The sequence below is a fragment of the Xenopus laevis genome, chromosome 5S (assembly GCF_017654675.1).
Source record: "Xenopus laevis strain J_2021 chromosome 5S, Xenopus_laevis_v10.1, whole genome shotgun sequence".
In the NCBI taxonomy this organism is placed as follows: domain Eukaryota; kingdom Metazoa; phylum Chordata; class Amphibia; order Anura; family Pipidae; genus Xenopus; species Xenopus laevis.
The window spans coordinates 75266667-75291114 of NC_054380.1; positions in this window are offsets into that span (position 1 = coordinate 75266667).

Below are 24448 nucleotides of genomic sequence, written 5' to 3' on the forward strand. Positions count from 1 at the left end.
ATGAAAGTGTTGCACAAATGGCAAGTCTGAAAACATGTCATGCTTAAGTGAAAGGGATTAAGGGATGTGGCAGTCAATAAAGTACTTTGTTTTTTATACAGCATTATCCAAGTAGCCACTACTTTTAACTACTTACTTTGTAGTAAGCTTGATAAATAGGTCCATAACTGTAGAATGTAGTTACAAAAAAGGTGCAATATGGAGTAAACATAAAAACAGAAATATTCCTGGGTTAAGTGAAGTATCTTGGATATCTAGTGTGCTGAACTGTTAAATAAACTAAAGAGTGTAACTTGTAACTCAGTTTTTTAATATCCATTGAAGCCAGATATTTACAGGATCTGGCTGGAAAGGCGGTTTAAGCTTTTGGCTTTCTGCTTTCACCCAGTTGATGGATTTAAAAAATGGGTGTTGCCTTATATCTCCCTTGAACCCAAGCCGCTTGTATAGTTTCTTCTTTAGGAGCTAAGGAAAAAAAAAAGACTTACTACTACTACTGACATAAACCAACACTCCTGTCATATAATCACAACTAATTCATGTAGACAGAATTTGCAGATAGGATAAGTAGATGCACAGACACACACCTTTTCCAGCAGATCTTGCAGTTCTGTACTGAGCACTTCTGTATAGCTTGGCTGGCATTCGAGGATAGAATTGACACATTTATGTGCTTTACGGCCTTCATAAAAAGGTGATTTTCCTGTGGCCATTTTGCACAAGATAATCCCAAATGCCCACCAGTCTACTGCTGAGTGGTAGAATTCACATCGGATCATCTAGAATACAAAGAACATAATCACCATATCATAAAAAAATTCCAGTTACAAAAAATCCTTTGTGTTTATACCTTGATTCAATTCAGGAGTTCAAGAATGTTTCTGTGATCAAATTGATCATTTTAAAAACAGATTGGTCCAAATACTCCCAAGCAAAACAGAAACGTCGTGCTCCGTATGCAGAAAAGGTGAAAATATATAGGTGCTACAACTACCAAGCTTATTAGCCTATTAGTTTGTTTTGGTTCAAGAGTTAAACAACTAATGTCCTATCCATGCAGACAGCTCCCAGTGTTTGACATAGCTAAATTAGATAATTACAACATTGTTATATGTGTAATAATCTGCTCACAATTCCTGCAGACCCCTTTGACTCCTTAAACCTTGGGGTTGCATCACTGGACTAACTATGTCTGTATGCAAGTAGTCCATCCAAATGAATCCATTCCCATACTAGCAGAAACCCACCACCCAAAATACAGATTCTGATATTAAATGCTGACATTCAGAAGCAGAGAGGTGAACCTAGGATAATGGGAGTCAAGGAGATGCCTTAAAAAAATAGCAGCCTAAGAAATTATTTATTATTATAAGAACAATGATTGGCCTCTTAAATATGTCACCATTAGGTTAAGATGCAGATTACTGAGCTACTGAAAAACATATTGAGCTTCCTCTGAAATTGTAGCATGAAATATATTAGTAATACATCTCTCACCTCTGGGGCCATGTAGTGTAATGTTCCAATTGATTCTCTGATCATATTGTTGCCAAAGACATTCTAATCCAAAATCAGCAATCTTGATGTGTCCCTTGTTGCTGAACAGGATGTTGTCTGGTCTGAAATCTCTGGAAAGTAAAGTACAGGTGTCACTGCATAATTCTGGCAGAATCAAAATGGAGCTTCACTCTTACATAGGAAACATTTTATGGGCATTCATGGAAACAAAATGTACATAGGTTCTGAGTGAGGGCAAATGGATGGCAGTTCTAAGAGTGTTCATAATCTATGAAATGGCAAATCTGATTGGTCAAATATATTGGTGGGCTGTTATAGGTGGTGTATCAATGTTACCACCTGACCATCTGTTGAATGCATACTGATATTTGTACAGCTTTGAATTTCTGAAACATCAAGAGGACTATACGTTGCCTGTCCCTACCATAAACTTTACATGGGTAAATGAGAATGTAACTTGATTTGTAAGGGGTCAATCACTTTGACCAAGAAGAAGTGCAAGAGTGTTGCTGTCATTTCCATCTTCCAAAGGTGCTCCCACCTACAGCACCCGCCTGATTTTTGCACTTTGCACCCTGCAGTGGGTTTGCAATGCAATGACCCCAATAATATCAGACATAAAGCATTTCAGAAAGATCACATCTCAAAAAGAAAAAACTTTTCCTACCGATGGATGATTCCTTCATAGTGTAGAAACTGCAGGCCGCACACCATCTCAGCTCCGTAGAACCTGTGAAAAAGATGAGCAAAAATACACATAGTGAATATACAGTATATCCCTTACCTTGGTGCAGAGTTTGCGTTGCTGCTCCAATGTCACCACATTTTGTTGCCATACTGTGTTTACTGCACATTTAAGTTATTAAAGCACCCCCGACTGTATGTTACTTACACTACTGAGTCCATGTCCAGATAGCCTCTGTTGTTGAGAAGATCTTCTAGGCTGTTTCCACTTGCATATTCCATCACGACAAAGGCATGCAGCTGGATATAATGATAAAATGAAACCACATGTTACATAGGTACCGGTTGCACAAGGAAAACTAAACTCAATATCTGACCATACACCCCCTCCACAGACCCCTCTCCTGAAGTGCTGCAACCATATTTCTGAGAGCGGCCCTGATCCCCTATACACCTGAGGCATAGCTGAGCTACAAAGGACTTCTGCTTGAATTCTGGTTCCTGATGCTGATCACCACCAAGTAGAAATTGCCCTAGAAACAGGATCAGATCAGTCACCAACCCTGATGTGTAGCTCAGCCTTAATAGGACAGGTACAGCATAGTGCAGTCATTTCATGAGCATGAGTACAGTGGTTTGGAAAATAAATCATTTTAAAAATTTGAGACAAACTTGGCAGAATTAGACCTCCTTTCAATCTGAATTCCGGTATAAATTTGCTGGGCCTTGTGAGACTCACATAGGGATACACCCTCCCCTTTAAGCAAAATGTATGTTCCCTCAAGAAGAGGCCGCTACATCAACACACCTCACAACAATATGACACTTAATTATACCTGTGTTTGGAATGCTGCATGGATGTGGCACACGAAAGGGCATTTCCTAGCCAGTTTCCTCACCTTCACTTCAGTCTCGTATCTGCCTTTAAGCTCCAGGTTTTTAAGTGCCACACGTTCCTCTCTGTTGGGCAACGATGCTAACATAACCTAAAAAGAGAAGGAAGAAATTAAATAAAATCACCAGTCACCATCATCAAGTGCAAGTTTTTATTGCTTGGTAGAGCACATTGCAGATGAGCTAAATGCTACTGCACCTAGTAAAATATTTATTTAAAGTTAATTAAACCACTGCAATAATACAGCATCTCAAAATTAATGGAAAGCATTTGGATCTGGAAAGTATTATTCTAACCTTCTAATTTTTACTGTATGTACTTTGTTTGATGCTAGATAAGTCAAACATGCATGTTTTGCTCACATTGCCAAATTGCCACCTGACGAAGGGGCCAGCCCCCGAAATGTTGTGCATCACTGTGACGTTAATAAACACGTAAGGGTTAAGCCCTATTGCAACTGTTCCTGTGTGCCGGTTCCTCCTTTCTGATTTTCCACATTGCCAAATGATCCATGGCCCAGCTTGTGATAGAAATTGTAGCTGGAAATGTCCAGTGGATCACATCTTTCTTCACTGATGTGTGGTCTTTTCAGGGCACTTGATCCTTCTGTAAGAAAAGAAATACTGTTAATAGTTCATATTCCAAATATGTAATAAGTATCCTATGGGCATAATACTGAGGATCTATTTATAAAAATCTGAAAAGAATATTGAAAGGAACTAAGCACAAACACCTCTTTTATATTGATCAAGGAACAGGGGGATATGGGTATATACAATATATAGGTATATAAAAAGTCTGGTCATAACTTAAGGTTATATGGGCATAACAAGTTATTTTGATCCAAATGATGGGGAGAAAAAAACCTCAACCATAAAACAGTTAATACCAAGCATTCCAATTAAAATGCTGGTTTCTAATGTCCTAATAAATGTTTTTGTATTTTTAATTTTGTTACTTATTTTTTTTAGGAAAACTCACAAAATCACTCACTCTTTTGTTCTGTTACATATCTGCACCCATGGACTGCAGTGAACTGTGAGTTTTTTTTATCCCATATCATTTATTTGCTTATTACTAGATTATAATTCTTTGGGGTTGTGCCCATATTTGTATTGCGTTCAGCACCACTTTTGTAATTTTGGAAAAAACCTCAACTGGAAAACAGTTAGTACCAAACATTCAACTTAATAGATCCTATACCTGTATTATTATTATTATTATTATAACTCACTTATAAAGAATAAGCATATGAGGCACACTATACAATCAGTTTAGGAGAACCCAAACAGCATTATAGACAAAAACCAATAACAAATGATTGAACAAACAGAAAGGGGCGGCATTAGGGCAGAACACCCTGCCCATATGAGTTTACAATCTAGAGCCTAAAGTATAAATGATATGGGTTTGTTGCAGTGCATAGTATATAGGAATATGCTAGACCCTATGCTATCCTCTAGAATGGCTAAAATTAGCATAGCAGCTCTTTAGTGAGGCTTTGGATGGATCAAGATTTGTTGGCTAGATGTCACGTTCGGCACCCTATATCCAGAACCCAAGCTAAGCTCCCTGGTCACGGCTCTCACTTCTGCCTCTAACTGCTGCCTTTCACCTCGGGAGGAGCCCTCAGCTAATCTGATGCCGCCAGGTCTTATTTGAGAGAGGAGCTAAGCTAACGGTTCTAGACGTGCAAAGGGGCACGATCGTCTCACCAGGATACTGGAAGGAAGAACACCACCAGGAACAGGTAGGCCGGGCCAGCACAAGCAGAGAATCGTCAGACAGGCTGGAATCAGGATAGGAGAACGTAGAATAGTCAGTGTACAGGCAAAGGTCAGATTGGAGAGGTCAGAGCAGTCACAAGCAGGCAGGATCAGGATTGGAGAGGTCGGAGAATTCAGGCAGGCAAAGGTCAGGATTGGAGAGGATCAGAATAGCCAAAAGGCAGGCAAGGGTCAAAACCAGTAATAATAATTAGAATCAGGCACCTAGGAACTTTACAAATAGAACCTAACAACAGGCAGTGTTTTTTACTACAAGGCCACTTTAAATACTTTAAAATCTCACGCCCTGGTGCGATGACGTCATCACGCCGGCACATAAAACTCAGAAAGGCGCACGCCATAGGGAAGCCAGCACAGCAAGGGAACAGACGCATGCGGTGGGCGTTCCCGCTGGAGGCATGGTGGGCCCCCCCGCATGCCAATGGAACCACGAAACCACCAGGTTAAGGTTTCCTTGCATTAGAGTGTTAAATAGGTACAGATAGATAGATAGATAGATAGACATACAGACAGATAGCTCCTAACAAGTGGATAACAAAAAGAAGCAAGATGCTGTGCTTAATGCTAGGGATTTGCAGACATTTCCAATTTCAGTTATGACCAGTAAAAGCTTTGTACAAAGATCACTGTACCACATTCATTAAATACCATGTTAAAGCTAGGCTGAGAATGTATCTTTGCCAGTGAGGTCAGAATATGATGCCTTGTAGCTAATAGCCACTAGTATACGTAACAAGTTTGAGAAGACAGAGTGTATATAAGTTACATTATGTAATGCTGTCCAACTTCTGTGGTACAGAGGGCCAAAATTTTACTGGCCTATGTGGTGGAGGGCCGATAATAGAAGTCAGTGTTGGTCACTCCCCCTTTTAAACCACACCTGTTGTAAACCACACCCACGTTACCACAAGAACTTTTAAGATCATATCCACATTAATGATGGTAACACAGCAAAAAACCAAATGGTTGGTGCTCACTGCAGGGAAATCACTCATATGTGAAAAACTTAAGTCATGTTAAAACATACCCTTAAATGCATATGCCTCATCCTCCCCTGTGGATAATACAACAACCTCCAACACATGATGACACCTAAGGGGCCCTTAACAACAATTTCTAAATGCTGACAAACCCCCAGAACAAACCCCTAACAGTCTTACATCCCACAGGTAGCATAGGGCAAACTGAGAATGGCACACACAAACAGCACTGGGCAAGCAGAGAATGACACACACAGAGCAGGAGACAGGGAAAGCTATCATTCTTATATGTACTACATACACTCATTAGCATTTTAAAAAGGTGTGAACAGGTGAACAATGTGGCAGTTTCAGTCTGGATCTCAGGTGTGAACAGTACAGGGCTTTAGGATATAAACAATAGAGGTGTCACAAGTGTCAACAATGCAGGGGTATCACATGTGTGAACAATACACGGGATAAGAGTCTGAATTTGAGATTTAAACAATGCAGGGGCCAGTTAATCTCTGCAGTGATACCTTTTAAATCTTACATATGGTAAACAGACGCAGCATGTGGGGGGCCACAGAAGGGGGGGTCAGTTGTACAGCCCTGTGTTATGCGATATTCTGATCCCATTTACCTTCTGCTTTATCCCTGTCTCTACTTCTTGGTCTTTCCCACCTTTGCTCTTCCTTCTTCTCAGACAAGAGCCTCTGCCTCCTCTCTATCTTCCTCCTTATCATCTCCCTTGCTCGCTATGTCTTTTGGTGGGGTCTACTTTTGTTGTTTTGCTCTGCGCTTTGCTCCCTCATTCTCTTAACCCATTGATCGATTTCCATCCTGCTGTCCTCAAGTTGAAAACTGCTTTTCTTGATAGTAGAATTCATCCGGGATATCTTCTTTTCTTCTCACTGTAAAAAATTGCTTTGAAAGTTGCTCAAGTCTCCAAAATTGCAAAATGCTGGTGCAGCAACAAAGACAACCAAGGTCGTTGCAACCAACTGTCACTTTGCCGGGTGTATGGATATATAACAGGGAGTGCACATACCATGTGACCAACTGCCATGCTGCTGCACATGAATGTTACAGGCACATGTACACTGCAGCCCAGATGCAGCTAAATGGAGCGTGCTATAAATTATAACAGGAAAACAAGAATATTATTATTTACATGTATACTGCGTACTGGATTTGTAGTATGGCGGTTTTAATTCAGGGTGATGAAACAAACAGATTTCTAGCAGATTTAGCAGCCCCATGGACTTGTCACTTAATGGTAGGGGGACAAAATTCTAGGAGGAATGTTTTCGATTAAATTTAAGTGAATATCTAAAAGGAAAATCAGGAAACACTGTCTAACCTACAAAGAGACTATTTAGTAAGGTATCTGACACATCACCTTTGTAGTATAATATAGGACAAACACAAAGAGGCCCAACAGCCCACACACCCAAAAATAATGACTGTTTATTGCTTCTTACAGCAGCCCCTCTGGCATTTGCCAAAATATAGAGATTGCCAGATGGGGCCTGCTGCCTATGTCTTTTAGGACCAAACTTTTGTGAATAATACCATTCTAGTGTCATAGATTTCCTAGGCTGATAAAGGTTAGGTCACTGAGTAAGATTACTAATGCTCAAGGTATAGTTAAAGTGGGCCCTGACAATCCCAATGCTATTTTATATAGATTTCTTAGTTGCATCAACATTGAACAAGGCTAATGTTTGACCACACCTAGGAATTGTTAAATTAATTCCTTATTCCAATGTGTTTTACAGGTAGTAGAAATAGTACCAAAATTAGCTTCTGTATTTACTAAAGTGTCATGTTCACTCTGCCCTCTTTTATTAGTTCAATGTGTTTTAAGTTGTATGATTTCATCAATTATACAGACCCACACAAACAAACTTTTACTGCTTATGGGAAAGGTTAGAGGTCCTACATGACTGATGAGAGTTATATACTGTATATTTTCTCTAAAGGAAGAAGTGAGCAGGAATGTTCCCTTACATTGTAATTTCATGCACTAATCTATCTACATTTCTTAAGTTTTACCCCCATTTCCCTAATGTCTAGAAAAAACATTTTATTGGTAATATTGTAGCAAGTGTTTATTTAACGTTGGCACTGAAATGTCTGCTTAATATATTTTTGTGGTTTCCCCCTATTTTTTTTGTTTGACATTTTCAAAAGCAAACATACTAAATTCTCTCACAGCCATTTCTAGAACTGCAACACGTTGAGATATGTTGGCTCTTGCTGGAAAGGAAATGTTTTCTTGCTCCAATTTGCAGCTTATTCGTGCACTGAGAATGTGAGAATGTTGGCTAAAGGTATTGGTGGATTCTCTCCTGTGCTTACCTTAAAGTTCCTACATGCTCAGTCATTTGAAGACATGCCATAACATTTACCTTGGAACTTCATGTGCTGCTTTTAATTGAGGGACTTTTTCATGTTTACATTACTCTTATGAAAAAGGGTGAACCAGCAAAAGCTCTGACCTAGCTGGTCATGGCAGTTGTGAAGCTCCATGTGATTAAGAATAAGGACCACATTGTCTGCTAGCTGCCCTACCATCCTAATGTGGCTGCTATTTTACATGAGTGCACATGTAATGGAAGTACGGGCAATAGTTGTAATCAATTGGACTACAGCTACTGTAGGTGTAGAGAACAAGGACACCTGACAATTTTGTGAAAAAGGGTGTGGAACAGTACCGGATAATTATTGGGGATTATTTAGACACTGGGCAAATTTGCACATGGGCAGTTACCCATAGAAAACAATCAGTGATTAGCATTTTTAAGCCAGCTGCAAGTAGAAAAATCAAAGCAATGAAGGACGGCCATGGGCTCCCATTCGGCGGCTTTTCCACTTCCCCACCGGCATTTGCACAAACAGCTCTATGGCCAATCCAGGCCTGTGCTTATTACATAGTAAGTTAGGTTGAAAAAAAGACACACTTACATTAAGTTAAACTTTTTATGTCTATAAAATAACCTGCCCAACTGGTAGTTTATCCAGAGGAAGGCAAAAAAAACTCTTCTAACGCCTCTCCAATTTGCCTCAAAGGGGGATAAAAATCCTTCCTGACTCCAGTTGGCAATTGGACCAGTCGTTGGAACTTGTACTGTGAGCTATCTTCCATAACCCAGTATTCGCTCATTAAAAAGTCCTTAAAGCTATCTAATATATCAGCCAAATACAACAGTTCAGTGAGCGAATTCCACAACTTCACAGCTCTCACTGTAAAAAAAACCCTCTTTTAGAAAAACCTCCTTTCTTGTAATTGGAATGGGTGCCCCCTTTTCATCAGCGTTAGAAAGATTATTATATGAACCCCTTATATATTTATAGATAGTTGTTATATCCCCCTTAAAGGGGTTGTTCGCCCTTGAGTTAACTTTCAGTTTGTTGTAGAGAGTGATATTCTGAGACAATTTGCAATTGGTTTTCATTTTTTGATTGGTTTTCATTTTCATTATTTGTAGTTTTTGAGCTATTTAGCTTTTTATTCAGCAGGTCTCCAGTTTGCTATGGCAGCAAACTGGTTGATCGGGTCCAAATTACCATAGCAACCATGCATTGATTTAAATGAGTTATGAAATATTTATAGGAGAGGGTCTGATTAGGAAGATGAGTAATAAAAAGTAGCAATAACAATAAATGTGTAGCCTTACAGAGCATTTGTTTTTAGACAGGTCAGTGACCCACATTTGAAAGCTGGAAAGATTCAGAAGAAGAAGGCAAATCATTCAAAAATTATTCAAAATAAATAATGAAGACCAATTAAAAGGTTGCTTAGAATTGGCCATTCTATAACATACTAAAAGTTATCTTGAAGGTGAACCACCCTTTAAGCTCTTCTCCAGCTTTAACTAGCCAAACTTGACCAGTCTTTCTGCCTGAGATTCATACATTTTACCAGATTAGTTGCCCTTCTCTGCACCCTCTCCAATTCAGTAATATCCAATTTAAGCACTGGAGACCAAAACTGTACAGCATATTCTAGATGGGGCCTTACCAGTGCTCTGTACAGTGGAAGAATAACTCCCTCCTCCTGAGAATCTATGCCCCTTTTAATAGAGCTAATATAGCCATTTTAATAATATAGCCCTTGATGCTACTGACTGGCATTGCTTGCTACAGCCAAGTTTATTATCTACAAGGACTCCAAGGTCCTTTTACATAATGGATTTGTCTTGTGCAGTTGGCTAGGATATTATTACATCCCAGGAGCATGACTTTATATTCATCAACATTTGAGGGGGTTCTTTTTTTAAAATCTGTTTTATCTGGTCAGAGTTTTAAAGGGGAAAACGCAATTTCTTTGGAGAAAAAAAGATAAATACTCATTTTTTGTGATTTATTAAATCCTGATGCTGTTAAAAGTCAGAATAAAGAAGTACTCCATCTCAAACCTGCTGAAGTTATGTAGAAATCAATGGCAGATGTCCCATTTACAAGTGGAAGATATCATGATCCGTGCTGGGTTTCGTACAATAATCCAGATAATTTATGTATCAATTATACATCTTCAAAAAATATCTACTATAGGGTACTGCCACTCTGGTCTAATTTCTTACCATCCACAGGTCCTAAATCCCATTTGCTAAATGAAAGGGTACTGGGAATTTCTCTCATACCAGTGCATCCACCTAGTGGGATCAGGGGATACACCTACGGGGGGTCCTACTAGGAACAAATCATTTACCACATCATTTCAGTAAAACAAATAGAACTTTATATAAATGGAAAAGAGCAGAGTAAAATACAATCACCTATCAATACCCTCTACCCTGGGGAACCCATGTGGCAGTCCAATCCTGGCACAGCTCTTACCAGGTGCAGTCTCACATTCCACTCCTGGTGGACAAAGAGAGTCACAGTCAACCCACTTTTCCTCCAAGAGCTCTTAAACTTTCCCAAAGTAGCGCTAAGTGCCCAAATACCTTTCCTGCAGGACAGAGGTAGTTCTTCCCATGTAGCAGGCACACAAACAATGCCTGTTCTCAAACAGGGGACACGCTGGAACCTATCACTACCCTCCCTCAGGCAGACTCACCGGGAACTCACACAGATGGGTCAGGCATCCACAAAGACTCAATTCTCAGGCTGGCTCCAAGCTATTCCTAGCTGAGCACAACATCCTGCCTTCAATGTATGTTGTAAGAAAAGGTTGAAATTCACATCATATCATATACATTTTATATTGCATTTGTAGCTAAGTCTGGAATACCTGCTTTGGTGAACAGTGGGAGTAAGAAAATATGTAATTGTCCTTTAAAGTCCCCTTTTCTATTGTTTGTTGATGTTTGCTTTAGCTCATATTCTACAAGTTTTAAACATACTAGCAGATTTTTAAACTATAGAGATGAGAACAAATCAAATTATAACATTAAAATAAAGGTTCTTTTTACAGCAATGTTCATCTTGTTGAAACTGGTTTCTGTAATTTTGCAATTTGGTATTTATTGGTGTGGGGTGTGAAAAGAGCCCATACTTTTCTCAAATGCTGAGAAAGAAATGAAAATGTCCTGAATAAATGGAAATAAAAAAGTGGGATGGGCATAGATGTGAGTGTTGCGTTTGGTGCCAGGCTGGTACTTAGCACACGGAAAACTTGCCAAATGTAGTTTTGATTATTCCAGATGGCTGAGTACTGTAGCATTTGAGATGAAATATGACTTCAAATAACTCTGGAAAATGGCACAACTATGAGCACATAAAGGGCTCACTTATTTGCTAGTTTCCACATAAATGAGCTCATGTTAAACAACTGTTGGTTTAATAGTGCTCTCCATTTTTACTCCCATTATGCATTTATTTTTACTGAAATCTTAGGTGCCTATAAAATTATACCTGGGAAGCCTCACAATCTGTACAATTACAATGATACTATAAATAGGGGCATTTCATGTTTCAGGGGCATTTTTTTGGAAACCGAGCACAACTCCGAAAACCTTCAAATTTTTAACGGGACATCTGCCATTGACTTTTACATGTTCTCGGCAGGTTTTAGTTGGACTACGTTTTTCATTGGACTTTTAACACCATTGGACTTTAATAAATCCTGAACAAAATTGTATTTTCCCCTTTAAAAGTCTGACTAGAACATTTCATAGCTTAATAAATCACCCCCTAAGTATTAAAAGATAAGCCTACCTATACTCAATTCAGATATGCCAAAGATTCTAAACATGGTCAGATTTTCTTACAGCACAGCTATTCATTTTAAAATGTGGCCAGGTACTAGAAGACAAAGTTCCCATAATACCTCTTCTCTCCTTTAATTTAACTTTTAGTATGTTATAGAATGGCCAATTCTAAGCAACTTTTCAATTGGTCTTCATTATTTATTTCCTATATATTTTTTAAATTATTTGTCTTCTTCTGATTCTTCCCAGCTTTCAAATGGAGGTCAAACCACTTTAAGACCAATACAGCAATTATGTGCACTATGAGTACCTGGGAAACTGCGCATGAGCATAACAGAGTGATACCTATACGAGACTACACTCAGACATGTGCAGATGTAGCATATATGAAAAGAAGGAATATATGGCTGCCTCAAGTGCAATAGGGAAGATATAGTTGCTGGGCCAAATGCATGAAAAGTATGCATAGAGGTTATGTAACGAAGAAAGACTGTGTGGGATTATAAATATGTCTTTAGTAGAGCCATGCACTGGAAAATAGAAAGCTTTCTCTACTGCAGCATGATCAGTGACAAATAAGGACAAATTGGTGTTTGGGAATATAAACATTGCTTTCTATGTTGGCAGTGTGCTTGTGAAGACATGTGTCCGAAAGTCACATGCCATCATTTATTTGTTAAGGTTTCACTTGTGTTCTTGGCAGCTGCATCAGATCTGAGAAAGGTATTTGCAAGCAGTTTTATGAACTGTTACTTTTATATGATTTCTTTGCTGCTAAACTCTTCTATGTATATGGCTGTTAGTCAGTCATCCAGAAAGTAAGTGTGTTTTACAGAGCCTTTATGTGTGCATTGTATGGCTGCACAAAGGATGGTTGCACCCTCAAACACTTCACTGTTCAAATGGTGCTGAAAACAATCCAGTTGTGTCAGAATGAAGATTGGATGACATTTCATATAACCCAGCTGACCCACTGGTCACATTCACACTCAGGGGTAAATTTATCAAAGAGTGAAGTTCCGCCACTAGAGTGAAATTCCACAGCTCTCAATTCATTTCTATGGGATTTTGAAAGGCGTATTTATCAATGGGTGAAAGTGAAAGTTCACCCTTTGATAAATACGCCTATAAAAATCCCATAGAAATGAATGGAGAGTGGCGGAATTTCACTGTAGTGGCGGAACTTCACTATTAACTTCACTCTTTTATAAATATACGCCTCAATAAGAAGAGAGAGGCTAAGGGCAGCAACTAGGCACAATAGTTAATACAAATAGAATATATTTACTTGATATCCACCAACATTTATCTCATCTCCCGTTTTTTTCTCACACGCTTTGTTTCACTTGATAATAACTAGTGCTGCTGGGAAATTATACATTTAATGAAAGCTATCTTCTTAGAAGTTAAGTTCATTCATAGCACTGCTACTATAGAGTGAGTAGGTGGAGCAGTCAGAACAGTTGTGCAACAGGGCGGATCATTTGAAAGGGCACATAAAGTAGTACATAAAGCCTTTTCATGAAAAATATATTTTTTAATAATAACCATTTCATTCACGTTGGAATGGGGAGGGGGTGGCCCCCTTGCCAGAATTTCTTCTCCCAGTTCCATGAGGCAGCGAGTGGCCAGTGGGTATCACGCCCCCTCCATGAACCATTGTATAATCTATAAGAGCAGTGCTGTCCAACTGGCGGATCGTGACCCTCCCTTGTGTGCCCCCCCACAAGAAAGTCTGCCTGCTGTGTCTGCTTACCTTGTGTAAGATTTAAAAGGTATAACTACAGCAATTTACTGGCCCCTACATTGTTTACACATGCAATCCCCCCTGCATTGTTCACACTTGTAACACCTCTATTGTTCACATACTAAAGACCTTTACTGTTCACATCTAAGATTCGACTGAAACTGCCCATATTGTCCACCTGTTCACACCTTGAACATGTGGCACCAGCACTGTGTCACTGTATGTAGTACATCTTAGAGTGGTTCTAGCCCTGTGCGCATTGTGTGTGTCTTAATCTGCCTTTCCTACTCTGCCTTTGTGTGCCCTACTATGCCTGTCCTATGCTCCCTGTGTGTACCCCACTCTGCCTGCCATACTCTGCCTTTGTGTGCCTTACTCTGCCTGCCCTATGCTCCCTGTGTGTGCCATACTCTGCCTGTCCTATGCTCCCTGTGTGTGCCATACTCTGCCTGTCCTATGCTCCCTGTGTGTCCAATACTCTGCCTGCCTTGTACTTATTGTGTCATACTCTGCCTGCCCTATGTTCCTTGTTTGTGCCATACTCTGCCTGGCCTACTCTGCCTTTGTGTGCCCCACTCTGTCTGCCATACTGTGCCTTCCCTATGCTCTCTGTATGTGCCCTACTCTGTCTGCCCTATGCTACTTGGGCGTGCCATACTTTGCCTGTGTGTGTCCTGCTTTGCATGCGGATCATAAGCCTGGTAGGGGTTTGTTAGCATTTGAAAAATGTTGTTAGGGGCCCAAGGTGTTTAATCATATGCTGAGAGTGTTGCTGTGTTATCCACAGGGGAGAATGAGGCATATTGGTTTAAGGGTATGTCTTAATATGACAACTTTTTTCACATGTGTGAAAGTGATAAGTTTGAATTGGACATCCCCATAGGTATATAACACGATTTTGGGACCAATAGGGTTATTATTGTCCAACTAAACCAGTAGAACAAGGGTTACACTTGACTAACACATAAGGCACAGCCTTTGCTAGGTAGAAGTTAAGAAGGAAGGGTGTAGTTGAACCACAACCCTCAGAGAGAAATTTTAGCACACTTACCAGAGCCAGGCCACACTGGCAAGGCACCCTAGGCAACTTGGCCAGCCACGGTGCCGTCTGAGCGTGCACACGCACATGCATGAGCTTACACCAGTGCACATGCGTCAGCTGATGCCTTTGCGCATGTGCAAGTTGATGCTGGCGCACATGTGCAGAGGCGCCGGTCGGCGTTCGCGCAGGAATATGGGGAGTGAGGGGACCAGACATGGGGTAGGTGACAGAGCAGATGTGCCTACTCTGCCTACCTCTAGTTCCGGCCCTGACAATTACTACTCATCTTGACAAAATTAAACCATTTGTGCATGCTCTGAAGGGATGTACAGTATTGTAATGAAAGGTCGCAAAGACTGAACCTAAATTCTCATTCATTTTTATCAGAAATAAGTTACGTTTTCCTTCCTCTCATTTAAATGTAATGGCCAATTTTGTCTCTTGAGATTTAAGGCACCACTAAAGATGCCTATGGATCAGATCATAGTTATAGGCTGCTTTTGTACTTGTATGGGGTCATCAGTGTAATGCAGGATTCCTGATTGGCCTAAAGCAAGTTATACCACATAAACTAACGAGGGGCCTTGGTGGTACTAGCTCTGGCTACTTGAACAAGTAAATACAACTCTTAAAGGGGTTGTTCATCTTTTCGTATGATGTAGAGAGTGATATTCTGCGACAATTAGCGAATGGTTTTCATTATTAATTACTGTATTTGTGGACAATATTTATCTGTTTATAGTAAGTCTGATGATAATAAAAATCTGATCCTCTACTCTAATGTTGGACTGGGGGGGGGTTCACTGGGGCCGCCACCTCAAGGGCACCTTACACCTCTTCAGGCCAGATTATCCATGCAGTTTTAGTAACCTTCAATGGCCAGTACCTAACCCACCTACTACTGGGCGTTTTTGTGCAAAATACATTGAAGTCATGGGCATTTTGTTGCTGTTTTTTTTTGTGTTTTTTAGTGCTTTAAGGTGCTTTGTTTTGATGCAAATCTATGCTTGATGAATAATTACACTACTGGCTACATATAAAGCTGTAATAAGAAGAGAAAAAAACACAATATACATCTAATGGGGATATCCATATATTCATACATATCCAATAAGTGAATACCAAGTTTCTAGTCAACTACTATATGGCTCCAGTAAAAGACAATCTACACTGCAGATCAATTATAAACTCCATTCAGTATGGAATTTCTTGGAAAATTTTGCTTTCAGATAGATGATCATTTGTTTCAATAGCAGCAACAAACCACATAGCACTTCACATTATTGTAACACTTTTTTAAAGTTGGGATGCTCCCACTCTGATTTAACTTGAAATATGGACCCTGAGACTTGGCTGGGCAAATAAAAACTCCCTGCAACTCCCAGTACAGCACATGTTACATGCAACTGTTTTACTCAGTCAAGCCTTCACTGTACTTGTGGAGGAAGGGTTAACCACAATACATCACAAACACAAAACTGGGCACCAGTAGTTCTTTAAACAAATTGAAATTAACTCTTGATGAGATTTTACACAATCTCACATTGGGTGCTATCATAACAAATCAAAAATGCTTCATCCCTGAAACAAACAATCCCTCCTACAATCAAAGTTGCAAGGGCCTATGTATCAATATTAAAGGTCAAGGGAAAAAAGTAAGTGCCAAGAAAAAGCAACAAAATGAGTGCAACCTTTTTTTTGAACGCCAGCTTATTTAAGGGTAGGGACACACTGGGCGATTTGGGGAGATTTAGTCGCCTGGCGACTAATCGCAGCGACTTTTCTCCCCGAATGCCTCCCCTCACTCTGCGCCTGGATAAAATGAAAAGTCGCCGGCGCTAATCACACACGGCGATTCGTTTTCCGAAATCGCCCGAAGTTGCCTCACGAGGAAACTTCGGGCAACTTCGGAAAACGAATCGCCGCGTGTGATTAGCGCAGGCGATTTTTCATTTTAGCCAGGCGCAGAGCGAGGGGAGGCATTCGGGGAAGATTGGTCGTGGAAAGTCGCGGCGATTAGTCGCCAGGCGACTAAATCTCCCCAAATCGCCCAGTGTGTCCCTACCCTAAGAGAAAACCCTAACAGAAGATTCCCGCAAGCGAGACAGTGAGAATCACATTGTGAGGCTAAAAAACTCAAATGTTTTAATGAACTGGGAAAATAAAATAAATAAATAAAGTTGTTATTCCCATTGACTTTAACCTCACCAGCTTTTACTTGCCAAGTTTTTTTCTAGCAACTATTTGCGGGTTTTTTATTTAATAGATGTAAACTATTGGAGGTTCTGAAGAATATTCTTGAGTTTACAGCTACATTTTTTTCAGTGTTTTTGAATCATGGAAATAATTTGATTTTGGATAAAAAAAGCTCCCTAGTGTTCACAACACCCAAAAGTAATAGTTCTGTGAATTAACCCCCAGTGCAAGGCAAAGCTTATGGTAGTATATTACTCCACGCTTCAGGGTACAAAAACGTTGATGACATCACGGAATGCTTGCTGTGCATGTACTCACTGATGGAGGCCAGGGGGGAGGCGTCCTAAATCAGATAACTCCCAATAAAATTGTGGGACTTGACATGCCTGGGGATAGTGATCCATCCTCCCAACTGTAAACCAACTGCTCAACACATTGCTGGCCAAAACCCTCCTAGGGACTTACCCTTCTACATTATTTTAACAACAAATGGCGACCTACAATAAAGCAGGATGTGGAATACAGAATGAAAAACCATGCCATGCTCCATTTATAGCTTTTTTTTCTATAGCTTACTAGACTTTGGGTAAACATTGTGCCTTACATGACCCCCATGTTTTATCTTGCTTGAATATCTGCTTATTTTCTTTAAATTCATGTTACCTTTTTTTTTTAATTACCTGTTAAAGGCAGGTAAGGGGGATTTGAATATGCATTATGGTACACCATCAAAATGGCTCAGCCCTCCATGTGTACATAGCCCTAAAGTACCGAACCCTCGAATCCTTCGCGAAAGATTAGGCCGAATACTGAACAAAATCCTAATTTGTATATTTTTTACTTCCTTGTTTTGTGACAAAAAGTCACGCGATTTCCCTCCTGCCCCTAATTTGCATATGCAAATTAGGATTCGGTTCAGCTGTGCAGAAGGATTCGCACCGAATCCTAGATTCGGTGCATCCCTAGTTACCACATATGGTTACTGTATAATCTGTGCACAGACATACAAGTCTGTTTCTGATACGAAAGCATTGCTAATTCTGGAAAGTCGCATGTTTCAGTAAAGATGTTTTATAAATAAAGCCATTTAGTAAAGAGAAACCTCTAATTGTTTGCTTATTCCAAGTATAATGAACACCAGGTAGATTGCTGACCCTAGCTACTAGGCTGGGGTCAGCAATCTACTAAATGTTTGCTTTGTTTTATATGCTGTTTTCATCACTATTCCTATGAAATATTATTTTCGGTACTCTGTAGCCACTCTGTGGCTATCTCTACTGGGCTTCATTGCTGAAAAATACACAAAAATACCCCACACACAACCCAGACATTATTTGTAACATTCTAACATAAATATGACATCAATGAAAAGTAATGAAAAAAGTGAAAAGTGACTTTAAATGATCTACATGTCACAATGCATGTTTGCCAGAGAACAACAACAGATATGTATTGTGTATAGCAGTTTTTATTCAACAACTTGAGGGGAAAAATGCAAACAATTGTCCTTTGTGCAAATAATTTTCATTTTTTCCGCAGTTATAAGTCCTGTGAACCTAAAGGCTTCCTTGTTTCCACTGGATGTGCTGTTTCTCCCGTCAATTTTTGTAACCTTTATGGTCCGTTCATGTATCCCATCCTCGGTACTGACAATCAATTCAAAGTCTAATTAGTGGAAAAGACCAGGTAAACGCAGAGCTCTGCTGCTAAAATCCTGTAATAAAATCCGCTTACCCTGGTGGTCTAGTGGTATGCCCCTGGCATGCGGGGGTGTCCGCCGTGTCTCTGGCAGGGACGCCCGCCGCATGCGTCCAGTCTGTTCCTGTGCCGGCTTCCCTTAGGGCGCGCGTTATTATTTAAAGTCGCATGCGCGCTGACGTGTGACGTCAGCGCACAGTGTCGCGAAATTTAAAAGTATTTAAAGGCACAGTTTGGATTTTCACATTGCCCGTTATAGGAGTTTTGTTCCTGGTGCTTAGCTTTTGCTATTCTGTTCCTGAAACCTGCTTTTGATTACCTGTTGTGACCCCTGCCTGTTCCTGACAATTCTACCTTCTGAAATCTGACCCTTGCCTGTTATTTGACTTTGATTCTTCCACATCCCGCTGCTTGACTTTCTGGTTTGACCCTTGCCTGATATCCGACTCTGTTCCTGTTTAACCCTTGGGCTTGATTTCCTGGTTTGACCCTTGCCTGCCTGACTTTGTTGTATTCTGCCTGCCTCAACTCAGCATGTCCTGAGTACGATTCTGCCTATCACCTTGTACCTTGACCTTCTGCCCAAAGACTTTGCTATCCGGTAGTGCCCTTTTGCTTGTCCAGAACCCCTTGCTCCTCCAGAGGCCAAAGGTGGCTGCTACAGGCAGAAGCACGAGCCGAGACCAGGGTGCTTGGAATCGGTTCTGGATTTAGGGTGGCGACCGTGACGAGGATTGATGGCCAAATCTGACCCATTTTGCTTTGCCAAAAATTCACAAAATGGCAAAATAAGCCAAAATGCATTCAAGCCTATGGGCAACAATAATGTTTTTGACACGCAACAAATTACAAGACACATTTTTGATGCTCAACAATTTTTTTTCACCCCTTAGAGTCATTTTCACTAATCACTTATTACGAGAAATGTTTTCATTGCGTGTGTTCTTTTTATACTTCTCAAGGGGGGTATTGTGTAGAAAAAATGTACTTTTTTGTGCATATCATTTTATTCTTTAGTCAGCATAACACTAGTTCAAGTAAAGAAGAGACAGACAGTCTGATGAGTAAAACACCATGTTTGTCTCAGGCATGGTCCATTTAACATCATGTAATTCCAGCCCTTTTAACTCTGTTAACTCCCAGATGTAACTTGTTTTATATGTCTTCTTTTTCTGTGTCTTTACAATATTTTAGTTGTTGCATACAGTATTTCCAACTACATTCAATTCAGTTAACAAATCTTATGTTTTATCCCATACAAATCTCATTGCAGCCTAAGGGGAAATCGCCACATGAGTTATGAGCCTGGCAAATGCACCAAGCCAGGCCTGTTAGTGTAGAGTTGAGCTTTATGAGTCAGATACACACATGGAAGCTTTGTTCTTAAACATTAGTATATTTTGGTTTTACTTTATAAAGTTTATTCATGTGTCAAGTATTTCTTAAGAAATTATATGCCATTCATTTGATCAATATAAATTACAGGAAAAGAAACATAATTACTGCAAGGTAAAATCCTTTGACAAATGTGTATTGACACGCTCACTAACATACATACGGGGTCTTGTAAATGTATTCAGACACTGGGATATGTGCACATTTTTCTAAAGGGCAGACCCAATATCACTTTAGTCTCAGGTGGAAAAATTCTCATCTTGTTTATTACAGTTTACAGTTACACATACATATTAAATACATGATCATTAATATTAGTAAAGTGAAAACTTGTGTAAGCCAAGAACTGTTCCTCTATCACTCGCTCCCTGATCAAGAGGAACCTCGACCACAGCTGCAAGTCTGACTACCTGGCCAACCTGTCACTGCCTGACCTGCTAAGGTAACAAAATTGTGGTGTTAGATTTGCTTACTGTTGTGTAATGGCTGCATGAACCTGCTAATAAAGCACTGTTATACTCTGTCCCATCCTCATCGCCAATTTGTTATGTTTTGGTAGCCGAGGATTAGTAGAGTATAACAGTGCTTTATTAGCAGGTTCATGCAGCCATTACACAACAGTAAGCAACTCTAACACCACATTTTCAAGACTACTCTCATGTCTTCTAGTAGAGTCATTGGGTCTGGCCATTCAAAGTGATCTGTGACTGGGATAATATTCTTACTGTTGTCTAAATCTGTAGCGATTTCCTGGTAAGAAAATAAACTATTGTTAAACTCCCCTCACACTTTATGGTCATAAAACATAATTACCAAAAAAGTGATAGCAGAAACATGAAACTTCCAGACATCCAGCTTATGGTGTTAGAGTTGCTTACTGTTGTGTAATGGCTGCATGAGCCTGCTAATAAAGTACTGTTATACTCTACTCATCCTCGGCTACCAAAACATAACTAAAATTTCACCAAATTTTCCACCATAATTCCCAGCTCCTAAAACAACCTGGTGCCTGAGCATTCTGGTTAGTTGGATGATGGCTTTAAGCTCATTATTTAACTAGGTCACAGATCAGGGCTTTGACTGGGTTATTATATTACATTCAATCAGACTGGGGCTGCAAACTGAAGGGCTACCTTTGCAACCTTAAATTGGTTGTTCACCTTTGAAATAACTTTTAATATTAATTTAAGGTAGAGATTGACATTCTGAGACTATTTGCAATTTGTTTTAATTTTTTATTATTTGTGGTTTTTGAGATATTAAAGCAGCTCTTCAATTTGTATTTTAAGCTATCTGGTAGCTAGGGTCCACATTACCCTAGCAACCATGCATTGATCTGAATAAGAGACTGGAATATGAATAGGATACAACCGGAATATAAATATATATTGGCAATAACAATACATTAGTAACCTTACAGAGCATTTGCTTTTTAGAAGGGGTCAGTGACGCCCATTTGAAAGCTGCAAAAAGTCAGAAGAAAGGGGCAAATAATAAAACTTTAAAAAATAAATAATGAAAACCAATTGAAAAGTTGCTAAGAACTGGCCATTCTATAACATAATAAAAGTTACCTTAAAGGGGAACCACCCCTTTAAGGGTCTCCCCTTGGCATCACTCTGCCACATATCTTATATCTCCATCCTCCTCCTTAACGGCTCGGAATGGGCAGGGGTGTGTCTGCAGCATCCACAGGGAAGGTCTGGGTCCTGCTGTCCCAGTTTATCCCTGATTACATTGACTTTTTTGTACTTAAGCCACTACAGTGACCAAAAGAGGAACTGTTACCCAAACTCTTGTTTTTTTTAGCAGACTGAAAGAGAGTTTCATGCAGTATTATGTGAATTTCCAGCATAGACTATTCATTCTATTTTATCAATCCTGCTAATTCACTGACCCCATCCTAAAAACAAATGCTCTGTAAGACTACAAATGTATTGTTATGGCTAATTTCTATTACTCATCTTTCTATTTAAACCCTCCCCTACTCTTATTCCAGTCTCTCATTCAAATCAATGCATGGTTGCTAGGGTAATTTGAACCCTAGCAACCTGATTGCTGAAATTGCAAACTGGAGAGCTGCTGAATAAAAAAGCAAAATATCTCAAAAACAACAAATAATAAATTTCAAATTTTCTCAGAATAGCACTCTCTACAACATACTAAAAGTTAGTTCAAAGGGGAACAACCTCTTTCCATCTCTGCTAACAAATTGTATTTTTGCAAGTTTTTCCTTATTTAAGTTATTTGTATTACTTTATCTGTAATGTTGTAAAATGCTCATATATTTTCATTTTCATGGTCTTTCTGTTTTATAACCTGAATAAAGATCCCTTTATACAACTGGCACACACTTCTATGTAAAACCTGGGAAAACGTAACATCTGGAAACAAAAGTATGCATCTTACGCGGAAAACGTTAATCCAAGTACGTAAAAGCGGGATCCTATTGTATAGATAAGATTTAAAGGGGAAATATAATAGAATAATGCTAGAAAATCAGTATTTTGTTTACTAAATATAAACATGAACTTACTACACCAGAAGTCTAATAAAACAAATGATTTATGCTTTCAAAGTTGGCCGCAGGGGAGTCATCATCTTGTAACTTTGTTAAACATCTTTGCAAGACCAATACTACGCACATGTTCTGTGTGGTCAGGGCTTCAGTTGGGAGGTTAAGCTTATGGATCATCATAAATTATCAAAACAGCACAAGCCAAATAATATCTGCCATAGAAACCGATACAGCAAGACTTATTAATAATCAGAATATACAGACTGCACCGGGTCTGCAGTTAAGAATCTCTACACAGTCGCTGGTTGCTTTATAGGGAAACAAACAAAGCTGCTCGAAGTCAGGGAACTAAGGTGGGGGGGGGGCTCACCCCTGCCATTTGAAAGTATGATAGTTTCCCTGCTAGGGACCATCTGTTTCCTATCCACAGCAGTCAGAGCAAGTTAAACGAAGAGGGAATTTCACTGCATACAGTCAGGTTTCCTATAAGAACGATACACCAGTAACGTAACTAGGTGGGGGCAGGCCCGGGTTGGGGCCCTGCGGGGGTGTGGCCCCTGGTCCAATTGCACCCCCTGCTCCCGTGGTAGTTACGCCACTGCAATACACATTTTTTAATTAAAGTTTATTGGAGATAGATTTCTTTTTCATTAAAGAAAGTAAAAATTGGATTTTATTTTTTTGCCTTTACATCTCCTTTATTTGATGCCAAATCCCTTTATTGAAACCAGCTTCCCCCCAGCTTTGCCAAGCTGGCATCTGTTTGACAATTCATTTGTCATATTGTCTGTCTTTCTTGTACATGGAGTCTGAACTAGCTGCTAGATAGTGATGACATATCCTTCTGTTTGCTGTCTGGCCACTTACATATCCGGATTTCTGTTTTTCCATATGCATCAGAATGAATTCACTTGGGCTCAAAGCAAACACAAACGTGTATTTATTAACACAAACAGTATATAGAGGAAAGGCTCCACTCTAAGAATGGATGCTCTGATTGGAACAGACTTTAATACAAATGACCTGAAGGCCAGAACAAGTTGACAACAGACAAAAAAAAACTGTTCAATTTCAGTACAGGCATTCAATATCCAGAAACCTGTTATCCAGAAAGCTCTGAATTATAGAAAGGCTATCTCCAATAAATTCCATTTTATCCAAATAATCAAAATAACTTCTTTTTTCTCAGTAATATTAAAACAGTACCTTGTATTTGATCCAAACTAAGAAATAAGTATTCCTTATCAAACTAAGAAATAAGTATTCCTTATTATAAGAATAAGCAGCCTCTTTGGTCTATTCAATGTCTACATGATTTTATAGTAGACCTAATGCATAAAGATCCAAATTATGAAAACATCAGAAAACTGCAGGTCCGGAGCATTCTGGATAACAGGTCCCATCCCTGTATGTTACATATGGTGTATGTTGAATATAAAATACACATTTCAAAGTTCTTTGCCTGAAAATGCACAAGCTCCACAGTTCTTATGCACTCTTAAAAAGTTTACGGTATATCTGCTCAGAAACTCATATGATGAAATGTAGTCAGAAGTGAAAGCTGCAAGTTGTAGACTTACCACATGACGTAGAAATGAACAAAAAGGGATAGGATACTTGTTTGGATCCTGCTACTGTGCAAAAGGATAATTACAATAAATATAATTACTCACCAGTGATAGATATCATAGCATATCTATCATTGATATAATAGCATATCTCCCAACTGCCCCGTTTTTAGAGGGACAGTCCCTCTTTTGAGTCCCTTGTTTGTACTGGAAATTGAAGTAGAAATACGCTGGCACTCAAGGCAAGTGAAATGCAGGGTTACCCCTTGCTGTTTATTTT